The following is an 18,702-nucleotide window of genomic DNA, read 5'->3' as shown; positions in this document are numbered from 1 at the left end:
AGAACTTCCAACACTATGTTGAATAGGAGTGGTGAGAGAGGGCATCCCTGTCTTGTGCCAGTTTTCAAAGGGAACTTTTCCAGTTTTTGCCCATTCAGTATGATATTAGCTGTGGGTTTGTCATAAATAGCTCTTATTATTTTGAGGTACGTTCCATCAATACCGAATTTGTTGAGCGTTTTTAGCATGAAGGGCTGTTGAATTTTGTCAAAAGCCTTTTCTGCATCTATTGAGATAATCATGTGGTTCTTGTCTTTGGTTCTGTTGATATGCTGGATTACGTTGATTGATTTGCGAATGTTGAACCAGCCTTGCATCCCAGGGATGAAGCCCACTTGATCATGGTGGATAAGCTTTTTGATGTGCTGCTGAATCCGGTTTGCCAGTATTTTATTGAGAATTTTTGCATCGATGTTCATCAGGGAGATTGGTCTAAAATTCTCTTTTTTTGTTGTGTCTCTGCCAGGCTTTGGTATCAGGATGATGCTGGCCTCATAAAATGAGTTAGGGAGGATTCCCTCTTTTTCTATTGATTGGAATAGTTTCAGAAGGAATGGTACCAGCTCCTCCTTGTACCTCTGGTAGAATTCAGCTGTGAATCCATCTGGTCCTGGGCTTTTTTTGGTGGGTAGGCTATTAATTGTTGCCTCAATTTCAGAGCCTGCTATTGGTCTATTCAGGGATTCAACTTCTTCCTGGTTTAGTCTTGGAAGAGTGTACATGTCCAGGAAATTATCCATTTCTTCTAGATTTTCTAGTTGATTTGCGTAGAGGTGTTTATAGTATTCTCTGATGGTAGTTTGTATTTCTGTGGGGTCGGTGGTGATATCCCCTTTATCATTTTTAATTGCGTCTATTTGATTCCTCTCTCTTTTCTTCTTTATTAGCCTTGCTAGCGGTCTGTCAATTTTGTTGATCTTTTCAAAAAACCAACTCCTGGATTCATTGATTTTTTGGAGGGTTTTTTGTGTCTCTATCTCCTTCAGTTCTGCTCTGATCTTAGTTATTTCTTGCCTTCTGCTAGCTTTTGAATGTGTTTGCTCTTGCCTCTCTAGTTCTTTTAATTGTGATGTTAGAGTGTCAATTTTAGATCTTTCCTGCTTTCTCTTGTGGGCACTTAGTGCTATAAATTTCCCTCTACACACTGCTTTAAATGTGTCCCAGAGATTCTGGTATGTTGTATCTTTGTTCTCATTGGATTCAAAGAACATGTTTATTTCTGCTTTCATTTCGTTATGTACCCAGTAGTCATTCAGGAGCAGGTTGTTCAGTTTCCATGTAGTTGAGCGGTTTTCATTGAGTTTCTTAGTCCTGAGTTCTAGTTTGATTGCACTGTGGTCAGAGAGACAGTTTGTTATAATTTCTGTTTTTTTACATTTGCTGAGGAGTGCTTTACTTCCAATTATGTGGTCAATTTTGGAATAATTGTGATGTGGTGCTGAGAAGAATGTATATTCTGTTGACTTGGGGTGGAGAGTTCTATAGATGTCTATTAGGTCCGCTTGGTGTAGAGATGAGTTCAATTCCTGGATATCTTTGTTAACTTTCTGTCTCGTTGATCTGTCTAATGTTGACAGTGGAGTGTTGAAGTCTCCCATTATTATTGTATGGGAGTCTAAGTCTCTTTGTAAGTCTCTAAGGACTTGCTTTATGAATCTGGGTGCTCCTGTATTAGGTGCATATATATTTAGGATAGTTAGTTCTTCCTGTTGGATTGATCCCTTTACCATTATGTAATGGCCTTCTTTGTCTCTTTTGATCTTTGATGGTTTAAAGTCTGTTTTATCAGAGACTAGGATTGCAACCCCTGCTTTTTTTTGTTCTCCATTTGCTTGGTAGATCTTCCTCCATCCTTTTATTTTGAGCCTATGTATGTCTCTGCATGTGAGATGGGTCTCCTGAAGACAGCAGACTGATGGGTCTTGACTCTTTATCCAGTTTGCCAGTCTGTGTCTTTTAATTGGAGCATTTAGTCCATTTACATTTAAGGTTAATATTGTTATGTGTGATCTTGATCCTGCCATTATGATATTAACTGGTTATTTTGCTCATTAGTTGATGCAGTTTCTTCCTAGGCTCGATGGTCTTTACATTTTGGCATGTTTTTGCAATGGCTGGTACCAGTTGTTCCTTTCCATGTTTAGGGCTTCCTTCAGGGTCTCTTGTAAGGCAGGCCTGGTGGTGACAAAATCTCTAAGCATTTGCTTATCTGTAAAGAATTTTATTTCTCCTTCACTTATGAAACTTAGTTTGGCTGGATATGAAATTCTGGGTTTAAAATTCTTTTCTTCAAGAACGTTGAATATTGGCCCCCACTCTCTTCTGGCTTGTAGAGTTTCTGCCGAGAGATCTGCTGTCAGTCTGATGGGCTTCCCTTTGTGGGTAACCCGACCTTTCTCTCTGGCTGCCCTTAAGATTTTCTCCTTCATTTCAACTTTGGTGAATCTGGCAATTATGTGTCTTGGAGTTGCTCTTCTGGAGGAGTATCTTTGTGGCGTTCTCTGTATTTCCTGAATTTGAATGTTGGCCTGGCCTGCTAGGTTGGGGAAGTTCTCCTGGATGATATCCTGTAGAGTGTTTTCCAATTTGGTTCCATTTTCCCCCTCACTTTCAGGCACCCCAATCAGACGTAGATTTGGTCTTTTTACATAATCCCATACTTCTTGCAGGCTTTGTTCATTTCTTTTTCTTCTTTTTTCTTTTGGTTTCTCTTCTCGCTTCATTTCATTCATTTGATCCTCCATCGCTGATACTCTTTCTTCCAGTTGATCGAGTCGGTTACTGAAGCTTGTGCATTTGTCACGTATTTCTCGTGTCATGGTTTTCATCTCTGTCATTTCGTTTATGACCTTCTCTGCATTAATTAGTCTAGCTGTCAATTCTTCCACTTTTTTTTCAAGATTTTTAGTTTCTTTGCGCTGGGTACGTAATTCCTCCTTTAGCTCTGAGAGGTTTGATGGACTGAAGCCTTCTTCTCTCATCTCATCAAAATCATTCTCTGACCAGCTTTGATCTGTTGCTGGTGATGGGCTGTGCTCCTTTGCAGGAGGAGATGCGCTCTTATTTTTTGAATTTCCAGCTTTTCTGCCCTGCTTTTTCCCCATCTTTGTGGTTTTATCTGTCACTGGTCTTTGATGATGGTGATGTACTGATGGGGTTTTGATATAGGTGTCCTTCCTGTTTGATAGTTTTCCTTCTGACTGTCAGGACCCTCAGCTATAGGTCTGTTGGAGATTGCTTGAGGTCCACTCCAGACCCTGTTTGCCTGGGTATCAGCAGCAGAGGTTGCAGAAGATAGAATATTGCTGAACAGTGAGTGCACCTGTCTGATTCTTGCTTTGGAAGCTTCCTCTCAGGGGTGTACTCCACCCTGTGAGGTGTGGGGTGTCAGACTGCCCCTAGTGGGGGATGTCTCCTAGTTAGGCTACTCAGGGGTCAGTGACCCACTTGAGCAGGCAGACTGCCCCTTCTCAGATCTCAACCTCCGTGTTGGGAGATCAACTGCTCTCTTCAAAGCTGTCAGACAGAGTCGTTCGCGTTTCACAGGCTTCTGCTCCTTTAGCTAAGCCCTGTCCCCAGAGGCGCAGTCTACAGAGACAGGCAGGTTTCCTTGAGCTGCTGTGAGCTCCACCCAGTTCGAGCTTCCCAGCGGCTTTATTTACCTACTTAAGCCTCAGCGATGGCGGGCGCCCCTCCCCCAGCCTCGCTGCTGCCTTGAGGTTAGATTGCCGCAGACTGCTGTGTTAGCAAGGAGAGAGGCTCCGTGGGCGTGGGACCCTCCCGGCCAGGTGTGGGATATAATCTCCGGTGTGCCGGTGTTACAGCGCAGTATTGGGGTGGGAGTTACCCGATTTTCCAGGTGTTGTGTGTCTCAGTTCCCCTGGCTAGGAAAAGGGACTCCCTTCCCCCTCGCGCTTCCCAGGTGAGGCGATGCCTCGCCCTGCTTCAGCTCTCGCTGGTCACGCTGCAGCAGCTGACCAGCACCGATTGTCCGGCACTCCCGAGTGAGATGACCCCAGTACCTCAGTTGAAAATGCAGAAATCACCGGTCTTCTGTGTCGCTCGCGCTGGGAGATGGAGACTGAAGCTGTTCCTATTCGGCCATCTTGCTCCGCCCCTCCCCAAATTTAAATTTAAAAAAATACAGTGTGATGAGTGCCATGAAGAAAATAGGCACAGAGAGTCCATGGGGACACTGAGAGAAAACTAGCAGCCATGGAGGGAGAAAAAGTGAACACAACTTCTTAGGAAACTACTAGTAGGAGGCGGGGCACGGTGGCTCATGCCTGTAATCCCAGCACTTTGGGAGGCCCAGGTGGGCATATCACAAGGTCAGGAGTTTGAGACCAGCCTGGCCAACATGATGAAACCCCGTCTTTACTAAAAATACAAAAATTAGCCAGCCGTGGTGGCGGTCGCCTGTAATCCCAGTTACCCGGGAGGCTGAGGCAGGAGAATCCCAAGAAAACTTGGGAGGAGGAGGTTGTGGTAAGCTGAGATTGTGCCACTGTGCTCCAGCCTGGGTGACAGAACAAGACTCTGTCTCGAAAAGAAAAGAAAAAAAAAAAAAAAAAAGGAAGCTACTCATAGGAAGGAGAGAGGTTGAAAGGAAGATGGAAAAGTGAATGTAGAGTCAGGCAGGCCAGGAGAGGAGGCTGGTGAGGTTGCTGAAGACTAGAATAACCTGGGGAGCATTGAGAAAAATCAAAATGCCCTGTTGCCACCCAAGATGAATTAAATCAGAATATTTTAGTGGTAAGATTCAGACATCATTTCTTTTGTATTTTTTTAAATCTCTCCAGTTGATTCTGGTGAACTGTCAGTTTGAGAAATCTGGACTAAATTATGAAGTGTCTTGTTACTAATCTAAGGAGTTCAGACTTTGAATTATAAAAGGAAAAGTCTTCTGATACTATAATGATCCTTAGACCTGAGAAAGAGCATTACACTTTCAGATGCATTTAAATAGTTCTCCAGGACCATCAATCCTCATTTATCTCTTTGACCCCTGCTAAAGAGAAAACCAGCTTCTAGAAGGCATCAGAATAGCATAACGGTTAAGGCAGAGCTTGTGTGAAAGAGCCTGGATTCAGGTCCTGGCAGAATATTTAACTCTTTGTGGGCTTCAGTTTCCATATCTCTAATATTTGGCTATCTGATTATTTCACAGGGCTGTTGTAAAATATTTACAGAGAACTTACTAGGTGTCAGCCTCTTTGATAAGCCCTAGAAATAAAATAGTAAACAAAGATAATACAATGTTTATTCTCATGAAATTTACCTGCTAAAGAGGAGGGTTAGACATTAGTCAAGTAACCATATAAGCAATTATAAAAATACGTACATAATTGCAATTGTGTAATTACAAAGTGATATACTGCTAGAATGTCTGGTGATAATGGCTGTCTGGAAGAGAAAAACCAGGAACTAAGAAAGGGTGTAATAGAAGAGCTCACCTGGGAAGAACAGGCTGGAATTTGAAGGAATAGAAACAAAGTCACCGAAAATGCAGAGGAAGGGAAATTAGAAGGAAGTGGAGTGATAAGGGAGGCCCAGGCCAAGGGACATGTATAAATAAAGGTCCTGAGAGATGAGTCAATAATGTATATAGACGACCTATCAAGGTTAGAAGTGCAGTGTGAGTGCTTAATAGTTAGTTACTGTCATCACCAGCAGCAGCAACCATCTCTTCTGTATTAAATCTACAGAGAGGTGAGAAATAGAAATTGAAGAGATTAATTGAGCCAGATATGTTCTCATTGTTAAACATTTTTAAATATTGATGATGTTAAAGGTGAAAATGTCCCTGCATGCAGTTTAAGACTAGTACTTTGTACTTAATGAAGGTCTCAAGGAAGAAATGCTGGCTTTCATTCAAGCCCAGGACAAACAGCACACTAATGAGTGGCATGTTAATCGTCAAGGAGATATCTTGAGTGACTGCTGAGACAGACTTTTTCTGGAGTACAGAACATAGTTTTTCCAGCCAGCCTGCACCTCAGGAGATTATCAGCAGTTCTGGCACGTTGATAGTTGCTCCACTGATGTCGAAATGTGCTTGAAATGTGACTACCTGTCCCACCTCCCCCTCAGTCTCTACAGGAATGGCTTGAGTGACAACATGCAGTAATATCCTCCATCGATTTCCTTGGAGCTCCCTTTGGTGGCTCAAGATTAAGTAGTGAAGTAGAGACAGCTGTTATCACTGTATATTCCAGCAGCTGATAATATGCATTTGATCAATTATTTTAATATAAGTTGCAAAAAGAGCTCTATGCACTAGGGTGAGCAGCTTTGCTGCTTTCTGTGTGCTAATTTTTCTTTTCTTTTTCTTTTTCTTTTTTTTTATTTTTGAGACAGAGTCCCTCTCTTTTGCCTAGGCTGGAGTGCAGTGACTTGATGTTGGCTCACTGCAACCTCCACCTCCTGGGTTCAAGCGATTCTCCTGCCTCAGCCTCTCGAGTAGCTGGGACTACAGGCGCCCACCACCACCCGTGGCTCATTTTTGTATTTTTTAGTGGAGATGAGGTTTCACTAGTCTGGCCAGGCTGGTCTCAAACTCTTGACCTTGTGATCCGCCCACCTCGGCCTCTTAAAGTGCTGAGATTATAGGTGTGAAATTTTTCTTTTCTTAATCTTTTGTTTCGTCAGTCTCCGTGACCTGAGTGTAACTTTGCTCAAGAGATAATGCATGTGTGGCATCCAGTACTGTGCCTGGCTCATAGTAAGCCCCAGATTCTGCTCTTCCTCTTCCATCTTAGCATGTTTGCCAAGGAGCCAGACAATGTGTAATTACAGCATGGGTCTTAGCATCAGACAGACCTGGACTCAGATCCAAGCCCTATAACCTAACCAGCTGTCATATCTTGGGCATGACACATTAATTCTTTATTTATATACTTTTCTTTTTCTCTGAAATTGGACTGCTAAGAAATTTATTCTGTAATTCTTGATTTCTTCAGTTGTAAAGCAGAAACCACACTGTGGGGTTATTGTTAAAACCAGTGATAACCCCCTGCCCCAAACATCTCCTGACCCCAGCCTATTTAGTAACGATACCCAGTTTACAGAAGTTACCACTCTCATGGTTAATATGCTAGAACTATCCTCAGTCTTGCTTATTTGTCATGAATTTTCACCTTCTTTCTCCCAGCAAATGTAAGAAAGTTTATTTGGCTTTGAGAAAATACTGTTTTGACCACAAATATGGTATTACCTACTCATTAGGACTCTCCTTTTTCAGCGACCAAAAAATTCATCATAAATTACTCAAGACAAAAATACACAAAAGCCCAGGTGTTATTAGCTGCAGGCATGGCTGGATCTAGATGCTCAAATTATGTTCTCGGGAATCTGCTTCCTGCCATCTCCCATCTGCACTTGGCTCTATTTCGGCTTCATTTTCAGGCGGGCTCTCCCTCATACTAACAGAAATGGCCTTCAGCAACTCTGCACTGATATAACTCCAGCTTAGCAAAGCTGATGAAAAGAAAATAACTATTTTTCAAGTAGTTTCAGAAAAATTCCAGGACCTAATTCTGATTGACTTTAATCACGTGACCACCTTTAACCTATCTCTGTAGCCAGTCCTGCCTGAGTCAGGGGCCCATACCTGGAGTGGAAAACAGGTGAGTCCCCAGAGAAAACACAGGAAGCTCCTTCCTGAAGAGGGATGCCTGGAATGCAGACAAAAGCAATTCAGATTCACTAACTATAGGCATTTTTCACTTTTTTCTCTTAATCTTAACTCTCTTCCCCATAAATCAATTGTTGACAGAAGAAGCTCACTTTGATCAGTTGCTCAGCTGAGCCCTCTTCCTGGCCTCACTGATTCCTCAGCCAGCCTTTATCTCAACTGTGGAAGGCACCAGGCCTCCATCAGTTTGCAGCATCTGCATTTATTCCAACCTGCACAGCAAGAACAAGCATCAGCAATGGAGATAATTGTAGCCAATCATTTGGCTTCCAACCACCTGCTGTCAAAACATGTTGAAGCCCCTCGACAGCACAGTCATTTGAGCACTAGGAACCACCAATTTAAAAGAAATCAGCCACTTTTCTTTCTTCACTTATTTCTAGCCTCCCTCAAACAAAGAAATATTTCTTACTTTGACTTTACAGTGACTTAAATAACCAGCAATAAAAATACAGTTTCCATTGACTATTTACTATGCAGCCAAGCCTACGGAGGAAACACCAGATTGCCCCTGCCTCCCCTTCCCATGCCTACAACCATGACAGACATCACTAATCAATCGGGCACATGCTTCCCCTCCCATTCTTACATCGGTGACAGACATCATTAATCAGACAACAGGTCACCCCTTCTCATGCCTACATCCATGACAGACATCACTAATCAGTCATGCACATACCTCCCCTCCTCATGCCTACATCCATGGCAGACATCATAATCAATCAAACATAGGCCTCTTCTCCTCATACCTACATCCATGGCAGACAACGCTAATCAATCAAGCATCAGCCTCCCCTCCCCATGCCTACATCCATGACAGATATCACTAATCAGTTAGGTACTCTCCTGATGAACCTGGGCCTGATCTCTGAATCCTCCCCAACATAGGAGCTATCATGAAAAGAATGAAGTTGGTTTCATTCATAAGAAAGGAAACTATTTGCCCTCTCAGATCTTGGCAACATCTAGGTTCTTGCCTGTATCTAATAAGTTGTAATCTTCACAACTCTCTCCATTTTACAGGTGAGATATGAGGCTCAGAGAGGCATGGCACCTTGGTAACTGCCACACAGCTTCCAAAGAAGTCTGATTCCACCGCTTAATTTTTACACCATTCTTCCTCATCCTCATCTATTCATAATGAAAACAGCAAACTGTTCATAAATCCCTGCTCACCCAGCACCCCAGGCCAGAGCAAGGGCTTCGAGTTTCACAGCATCCCTAAGAAATGGCTGACTCCCACTTACTGTTTCTGAAGGTGCCAGCTGCCTCACCCACTCGGCACTTGACAGGCAGCCACACTACCATTGAGGAGCATTGGGGGCCATTAGGAGCTACTCCTGAGGTCTGTAGTTTTACAAGTGGCACCAGAGCTGGCATCAGCCCTGCCTTCCTCATTAGGAAAAGCAAGAATGATATTTCAAATCCATGAAGCTGTAGCAACTTTCAGCTTCCCTTTCCCAGACAAAGTAAGCAACAGCAGCATGTCAGAGCAAATCGCACTGGCGGGCCCAACCTGCCAGCAGTGAGTGAGGGCAGAGAGCAGGGAGCAGCTGGAAGGAGGACCCTTATGCCAGACGAAATTTGAGAGAGGACTGAACTCTCACAGCAGGGGTCAGAGCATCCAACCTAGAGGAGGGAAAGAAGGAGGGGAAGCTCACTTTCAGTACAAGCAAAGCAAAATGAAATAAGATGAAATAACTCACTGTAGCTGTAACTGCCCTTTATTTGCCAGATATTGCTCTGAATTCCTGTTCTTCCTCTACCTCCTCCCTGACATCTTACTTCGTACAAGAAGCTGTGAAGTAGATAAGAGAATGCACTATGAGTCTGAATCCAGTACCAGTAATTTGCTGCCTGAATAACCTAGAGAAAGTGCTTCAGCTTCTCTGTGCCTCAGTTGTCCCATCAATATAATGGAGATAATAGTATTTTATACTTTATTGCAGACTTTTTCAATCTTGGCACTATTGACAGTTGGAGCCAGACAATTATTTTTTTGGGGGGAGCTGTCATGTGCATTGTAATTTGTTTAGCAGTATCCCTGGTGCCTCACTGGGTGTCAATAGCACTCATCCACCCACCCACAGTCATGTCAACCAAAAAAGCCTCCAGAAATTGCCAAATATCTGGGGTGGAGGGAAGGAGAAATCACCCTTGACTTGGAACGACTGGCTAATTGGATTCTTAGGAAAATTAACCAAGTTAATATTATATGTTGTAAATCATTTAGAAGAGCGTCTGGCACATCAAAAGAGCTTGCTAAATGTTAGTTATTATTGCCATGTCTCTGTCCATGTCCCAGACCATTCCTTCTCACACATTCCACACCCATTGATATGTTTGGTCATGTCCCCACCCAAATTTCACCTTGAATTGTAATCATCCCTGCATATCAAGGGCCAGAGCAGGTGGAGATAATTGAATCATGGGGACGGTTTCCACCATACTGTTCTCATGGTAGTGAATAAGTCTCACGAGATCTGATGGTTTTATAAAGGGGAGTTCCCCTGACCAAGCTCTTTGCCTGCCACCATGGAAGACAGGCACCTTTGCTTCTCCTTTGTCTTCCCCCACGATTGTGAGGTCTCCCCAGTCATGTGAAATTGTGAATCCATTAAACCTCTTTCCTTTGTAAATTACCCAGTTTTGTGTATGTCTTTATTAGCAGCATGAGAACAGGCTAACACACCCATATTTATGGCAGACATTGCTAATCAATGATAACTCTGTTCCTGACACCCTTGGGAATGATCTGTAAATCCTTCTCAACACAGCAGCCATCTTTTAGGATCTGAGTGCTCTCTGGGAATTCTTCGAGACCCAGGAGCTGAACCTGACACCAAGAAGCAGCTCCGGGCACTTACTTTATTCCTACCTCAGGATAGCCCCATGAAGTCTCTGTGCCCACTTAGCAGCTGAAGAAACTGAGCCTTAGCAAGGCTTGGCTTAAGGTCATGTGATTTCTAAATGACAGCACCAGATGTAAACCCCAAAGCCCATTTTTCGGCTGTCCCCAAAGCTAGGTATCAAATCCACAAGAGTCTCACTTCACAGCTCATATTCTTAAGGATGACTTTGGATAGTTAATGCAGGATTCTCCAGTTGGGCTGCACTGGTGAACCACCTCTCCAAGGAAAAGGTAAAAGCCCTAATGTGTAGTGTTTGCCAATTCCCACAGTGTAAATACTCTCACTATAGCCGATTTGAAATTAGGGATGATTTTAAAACCGACTCACAAAGTTCCTAATGATGTAACAATTGGTTCTTGAAGGCTGGTGCAAGCAGTTTCCAGTGCATCAGAGTAGCTTCCAGTCCATTTTGGAACAAGGCAGTGTATCAGTAAATAAGTAAAGCCCAGGAAATCTTAAGACAGCAAAAGCAACCGATGAACTAGCTAAGGCAGAGACCACTTCACTTTCCATCCCTAAAGTTTGATGGACATGCACACAAAAACCCACGTTTGGATTTGAATTCTACAGCTGCGCTTACATAACCTAACACAGTAAACTCTAGATACAATGTCCAGAAAATTAGTTCAGGCTGACATTAACTTTATAGCCTCACTAATTGCCCATGAGTTCTTTTTCGAAAAAAAAAAAAATCCTCCCTCCTTAGGCTGATTGTTTCTAGCAAACAACTCAGGAATAAATATTAGCAGCAGGATGGAGAGTCTGGACTGATGTAGGATTTGCAGACGATTTCCCCTCCAGAGACACACTGCAAGATGTGCTTCAATTAGCCACTGTAGCTCCAGGCCAGCACAGGCAGCATCGGGGATCCATCTCAGTGTGCTATGTGAAAGATGTGTAGCTCTTATGTAATTAGTATAGAAGTTCTACGCTTAGTTAACGTAATGAGCATTAACTGTGTGCTCATTCTGCTCCTAATCAAACGAAGGCTTTTCCCACTCTTTCTCTGCAACTCAGTTCCCCACCCAAAAGGCAAAAATGAATGATTCCACCTTGTCCCTGTCAGGCAGCTTTTCTTCCACCGTGGTGCACCCCCAAAAGCTCTGTCAACACTCAAGTAAACATGCTCGACCGTTTTGCCATCTCTAATGCTGGGCAGAAATACATCTGAGCAGCTTTTGTGAGCCAGGTTGCATTCTGGAAAGCGAAGATGGCTTCCCTGGAAGACGTTTCTAGAAAGCCTAGGGCTTAATGCCAGAACACCACCATTTCCCATAAGGTCATCAGACCGGCTTAGTTTTGTACAATGGCCACACATCTTTGTTTCTCAATTTTCCCCAGCAATCCCTTTCACTTAAAAAAAAAAAAAAAAAAAAAAATCAAGCACCAAGAGGATTCACTGGAGTTTAATATTCTGAATGCAAATGATACTTAATTTTTTTATAGATTCTGCCACTAGGTCTTCATCAAAGAATTCTCCAAGGCATGAATGATGTATAGATGACATAAAAGCAACCAAGAAGAGGGGTAAGAACATGGATTTTAGAGTTAGATACAAGCCTGGGCCTGGGTTCACATTCTGCCATGTGCGTGCTGTATGTCCTTGAAAAGTTGCTTAAACTCTCTGTGCCTCAATTTCCTGATCTGTAAGATGGAGACAGTAATATTAACTGCATAGGGTTCCTGTAACTAGACACACAAAACAATAAGAGTGGATGTTTCTAGCTCAACTGGAGGCACGTGGTGAGTACACTCCACTAGGGATTAGAAAATCACCTGATTTTCTAATTAGGGATTAATCTTTTAAGTAAAAAAGGGATTCATTGGAAGATACAGGGGTCTGGAGACAGACTTTCCTTTTGTTCCATTCTAATGACTTCAGAATGTCTGTAATCATCTTCACTATTCTTTCTGTCTGTAGTAGTTTATGGCCCTGGTAAGGACCTAGTTTGCTTCCTGGTTTGTAAAAGACTTTTTTAAAATGGGGTCTTCAAAACCAGATGCTTCTCCTGGCCCCAGAAGAATAGAAACCATTAGGAATGGTTCTGTCCACCATGGATGACATAAAGAAAATATAACTCTGCTGAGAATGACCCCAAATCCTCCCCATGTTGTGCTCGTATAGGGAGGTGGCTTCTAAATCCATATAAGCCTGACGTGAAATGTGACTCAAAATGTTCTTTAAGACATTATCTAAGCTATCACGAGGCTCTCTGCAGAGACTCAATGAGGATATTAAAGCTCTCAAGGGTATCATGAAACTGCTTTGTCTCAGCCTTTTCAAAGTTTCTAGGGAACCCTTGGAGGACAACTCTATAGAAAGGAAAGGTACTGGCATATCAAAGTCTGAGAGCTGGCAATCTTACACCCCATGAGCCTCATATTTATTATCTTACTCTCATCTTTTCTGGTTTCTAATCAATTAATTTATGTGAAATCTCCCCTATAAAGCTTTGTCAAGAACCACTCCTTAGCTCTTCTTGCTGGGATACAGAGGATGGAGTGGTTGTAGGTCTCGTTCCAGGCACTGACAGTGGCTAGGATTGGAAACCTCTCTAGGCTGGTTCACCTTGGCCCGTGACAGGGCTTTGGGGAAAATGATGCCTCAGGGAAAATATAAGAGCTACGTATCCAGACATGTAGGATTGGAAGCCCATGGAGCTAGAGGCCATTATCCTTAGCAAACTAATGCAGGAACAGAAAACCAAATACCACATGTTCTCACTTCTAAGTGGGAAGTGAATGATGAGAATGCATGGACACATAGAGGGGAACAACCCACACCAGAACCTGCCAAAGAGGGAAGAGGAGGAGGAGGGAGAGGATCAGGAAGAAGGACTAAGGGTTACTAGGCTTAATATCTGGGTGATGAAATAATCTGTACAAGAAAAAACCCATGACACAAGTTTACCTATGTAGCAAACCTGCACATGTACCCCTGGACTTGAAATAAGAATTAAAAATAAATAAATAAATAAAGACTAACTAACATACAAGATTGGAAGCCCAGGTCTATGAGGCCATGAGGAGACCGTCACTAAATCTGACCCTAAAAGACTCTTCCTTTCCCCCTGTATTAGCCAGGACTCTCCAGAGAAACAAAACCAATACAATACCGAGAGATATAAAAGGAGATTTATTATGGGAATTGTCTCACACAATTATGGAAGCCAAGAAGTCCCACGATCGTCCATCTGCAAGCTAGAAAATTCAGTCCAAGTCTGAAGGCCCAAGAACCAGGAGGGGGCTGCTGGTGTGAGTCTGAGTCTGAAGGCCCAAGGACCAGGAGCTCTGATGTCCAAGAGTGGGAGAAGATGGATGTCCCAGCTCAAGAAGAGAGAGAATTCACCCTTCCTCTGCCTTTTTGCTCTATCTGGACCCTCAGTGGACTGAATGGTGCTCATCACATCATTCAAGGCAAGTGTTCTTTCCTCAGTTTACTGATTCAAATGCTAACCTCTTGCAGAAACACCCTCTGGGACACACCCAGAAACAGTGTTTTACCAGCTATGTAGGCATCTCTTAGCACAGTGAATTGACACACAAAATTAACCACCACACACTCTCTGCATTGACCCTTTGTAAATCTCATCCCAGAGAAATAAAAACATGGAGGGATACAGTATCTTACATAAAATATTTTTTAATCATCATGTAAAGGCCAGAGATGACCTGATCACTGTTATTTAAAGAGTGGAAACATGAATATGGAATGAAATTCACATGAGAGGAAGATGTTAGTTTGACACTGGAGAGAAGAATATAACAAAGTGGTCCAAGAGAGAATTTAGGGTTTATGTACCTATTAATTCATGCAAAAAAAAAATATTCACTGAGTACCAGCCGTGTGTCAGACACCGTTCTGGATGCTGGGGACATACCAGTGAGTGGAAACGAGTGTATTTCTGTGGTCCCACTCTCCTTCCTTTCTCTCTTTTTTCCTTCCTTCCTTAATCAAAACATTAGTGTTTACTAGTGCCAAGAACTGAGCAGGATACTGAGGCTCCAGAAAATAGTAAACAAATAGATGAACAATTGCTAAGCAGTATGGAAAATAGCTAACCTGTGGGAAATGAGAAATCAAAGACTACACATTGGGTGCAGTATATACTCTTCGGGTGATGGGTGCACCACAGTCTCAGCAACCACCACTAAAGAACTTATACATGTAACCAAACACTACCTGTTTCCCAAAAACCTACTGAAAAAAAAAAAAAAAAAAAAAAAAAAAGACTAAAAAAAAAAAATAAATACCACGGGGGAAAAAAAAAAAAAAGAAAATAGCTAACCTGTATAGAGTACTTTCTATCGGCCAAACATCCTGGATGAAGTCAATAAATGTCAATGAATCCTCACAACAAACCCTATTTGTTTTTAGACCGATTATCTGTATCTCACAGGTGAGGAAGCTGAGGCTTCGACAGTCTAGGGAACTTGTAAGATCACGGAGCAAGGAACTAGTGGAACTAGACATCAAACCCACAGTCTGATTTGAAGTTCATATTCTTAAACATGACTTTGGATAGTTAAAGCATGCATATTCTATAGTGGAAGTGTGCTGGTAAACCACGTCTCTGAGAAAGAAAAAAATAAAGCACGAATTTGTAACATTTTCCAATGCCTTTGGTGTACATATTCCAACTGTGGTCAGTTTGAAGTTACCAATGGTATAACAACTAATTCACAAAATTTCTGAAAATTTAGTAATTGGTTTTGCAAACTGGTGTAAGTCAGGCTTCAGCACATGACTAAGTACCAATTGTTGGTAGATACAGAGAAGAAACCCACCTAACTCACCTTTAGGAATTTTGTTGTAGAATTCAAGATGAATGAGCCATAAACTCCTTTCCCATAGGCCCCTGGAATAATAGCCCATTGCCCCAGACCCTCGCTGAGCCCGCCCCAATTTTTAGAACTGGTTGTTCAGCATTTCCTGGGATTCTCTAAAACGCAATATCCTTCCAACAGTATCCTTCCAACAAATTACTTCTTGCCCAAGCTGAGTCAAAATGAGCTTTGTTATTGAAAAGCAAAAGATTCTTAGTAACTAATGCAGAGAGACATCTCCATCAGAATCAGGACAATATTATTCAGCGGAGCAGCAGCAACATGTTGATGTCAATTAAATGCAGCTTCAATAGATAGACATGCTCTTCTGAAAATTCAGGGAGCTGTACTCCCAGAACAATAGAAATTGTCACTCTACCAAAGGGAAGTCTAGCAACAACATCCCTGGGTGCACTTAAGCATGTGTTTATACACCATTAGCTACTTGGCAGAGTGACTGAGGTTAGAAAAGCTGGGGGCAATGGAAGAGATCAGTGATGACGATGGATTATCCCTGAAATTATAACAGAAGCCCCTAATAAAATGTAATTCAATTTTAAGGGGAAAAGACTTACAAACAACATTTTAGAAATTCAGCTAGAGAGTAAAGCCATAAATAAGTATCTTTTCTGAGGTCTACCTGAAATTGCAGTCAGGTGGATATGAGCCTGAATCTCAGCTCTTTCCTAGCTCTGTGACCTTAAGCAAGTACCAGCTATGTGTCAGATACATCTTGAAGCTAGCTTTAGGCTCCTCTTGTGTAACCTGAGATAAATAATTCAGGGTGACTCTGAGAAATAAATGTAGAATGCACGGATCCTATAGTGGCATCCTGGCCCATCATTAATATTCAAAAGATGATAGTTAATGTTGAAACTGTCCCTATATACTGCATAAAAGTCTATCAGTAAAGAAGAAAGGGAGAAAAGGAAAAATAAACCAAGTTTGCAGCACATGCAGCTTTCATCATTAGGTCAGCTTGCTCGCTCATAGCTCTTTGGTGTCTATTGTTTTAGAATCATGCAGACCCTCTTATAAGATTATAGTTCCCCTTAACTACTCTAGAGATAATAACCTGAACATTATAAAATATTCAGTTTTTCAATTGAGATATTCTGCATATCAGTGAAACTACTGACATCATCCGGTCTAGAGGCCCCCATGAGAAACTGACTCATCAAGAAATGCAGTTTCCAAGTCCTGATGATTTCATCCTCCTTATCCCAACCAACCAATGACCCAAATTTCCAGCCCCTTGCCCTCCATGATCCCTTTAAAAACCCTAGACCAGAACTCCTTGGGGAGATGAATTTCAGAGTCTCCTCCAATTTCCTCACTCAGTGCCTTTCTCTGCTGTAAACCCTGCTGTGTCACTGTATTGGTCGGTTAAAATGCAGTGAACATATGCATCTGTTGGTCCTATAGCAATATTGTCAGCAGTCACGATGATGACAGTGATCATGATTACAGCTCAAGTCTTGGCCCATCTAGAACCTCTTCCTGACATCTCTTTCCCTGATCAGTTTTTCTAACCTTTGGGGATAGCCCTGATATAGTTCTCATCAATTATCTATATCTATAGTTATCTATAATTATCTCATCAATTATCTATAGTTAAGTAGATAATCACCTGTTTTACTCAAGAGTGAGAACTGTGTTTCAGTTAGCTTCTGTGTTTCATGTAACAGTAAACGTACAAGATTTGAAGTACAATTGTATTTCAGAGAAGTTTGATCATTTTCTTAAGGTTACATAGCTTATAACTCTCAGAATTTGCTAAGCTAAAAAATAGGTCTGTGCTACTCCACAGCCCAAGCATTTTACTTCTACGTCACCTCTCCTCCCTAGTAGGTTCTTATCTGTTAATTAAGCTTAGTGCTATGCTCTTGGGACCCACTCGTTGTTGTAGTTGTTGTTGTTGTTATTGTTACCAATATTCTTGTTGTTGTGTTTCCAAATTCCATGTTGATCTGTGTGATAAGGGTCTTTTGATTGATCACAACTCAAATCAATGTCAAGTACACACAGAGGATGGATTCTTGCCCTTCTCTGAGCCCTAGCATTATAGATTCAGGGTAGCAGGACTGGACTAGAAACTGTCTGGCAATGCCTAATCTGTTGCATTTGGCACCAAAGATGATGGTGGATAAAACTCATGATGGCATCGTCCTTGCTTGGTTGCACCTGGTAAGGAATTAGAAGTCCCCTAGTGTTTGTGTCCAAGCTAATTTAGATTTGTTTTCCTTACTAAAACTCATGGAGGTTTGACCTACTCATATAATAGACGCACATGCCCGCCAGAGTCTCCTTGCAAATAAGGATTGCCGTAAAGGGTACTTGGAAACACCGCTGCTCCTCCATGGTCTGTGTACTCTGAGCATTTTGCCTTCAACGTAGGCCTAGGGTCAAGGGCTCTTAATACAGGTTGCTAGGATTCTAGTTCTAGTTCTACAAACTGCAGGCTGTGTGAACTTGAAATAGGTAGTTAATCTCTCTGTGCCCTATTCCTTTATCTACATAATAAGGATTATACCCCCAAAATATAGCCTGTTGTAAGTAGTTAATGGGATGCCATGTGTAATATAGCTAACAGCCTTGGCTCCCAGGCAGTCAATGCTCCCCTGAGCTCAGTCACCAGGAAGGACCAAGAAAAATGTGCAACTCTGGTTGGCCTCTGTGAGGGTAAAAGAAATTCAGATGACCTCAACCCTTTCATTTCTGCTTCCCTCCTTCACCTATCAAACACCCCTGAAAATTTTCATGCTGCCATCTCCACACTCCGGGAAAAACACACATGTTCTGGAGTCAGAGCTCTGAATTCAGAGACCTGTGTCTCCGAAGACTGGCTGTATCCCACTGCAAATTATTTCTTCCATTTCAGCGTTTCCACAGTGTGAATGATAATGTAAACGAAATAAAACAAAAATGGCTTGCACATGAAAATCACAGAATCCATGCTGTTATTTTCTCAGATATTTTAGTCTTATATAAAGGAAGGGTTGTTTTTTCTGTTGTTTTTGCAAGTCTTCTCTCTCCGTCTGTCTGTCTCTGCCTCTCTGTTTTTCTCTGTGTGCATGTCAACTATCTCAGACTCTTTCTACACACTTCTTTAAATTCTTTGTATTTTTCTCAGACTCTCCCATGTCTCACACTGTCTCTTTCTGTAAATTGCTGTCTTTATCTCTTTCTCTCTCTGTGTTTCTCTCTGTGTGTATGTGTGTGTCAATTCTCTCAACCTCTTTCTTTATAATTCTGTTACTCACTCTG

The sequence above is a fragment of the Piliocolobus tephrosceles genome, chromosome 17 (genome assembly GCF_002776525.5).
Source record: "Piliocolobus tephrosceles isolate RC106 chromosome 17, ASM277652v3, whole genome shotgun sequence".
Classification (NCBI taxonomy): Eukaryota; Metazoa; Chordata; class Mammalia; order Primates; family Cercopithecidae; genus Piliocolobus; species Piliocolobus tephrosceles.
The sequence above is the reverse complement of the archived record's forward strand: the minus strand, read 5'-3'. Positions refer to the sequence as shown.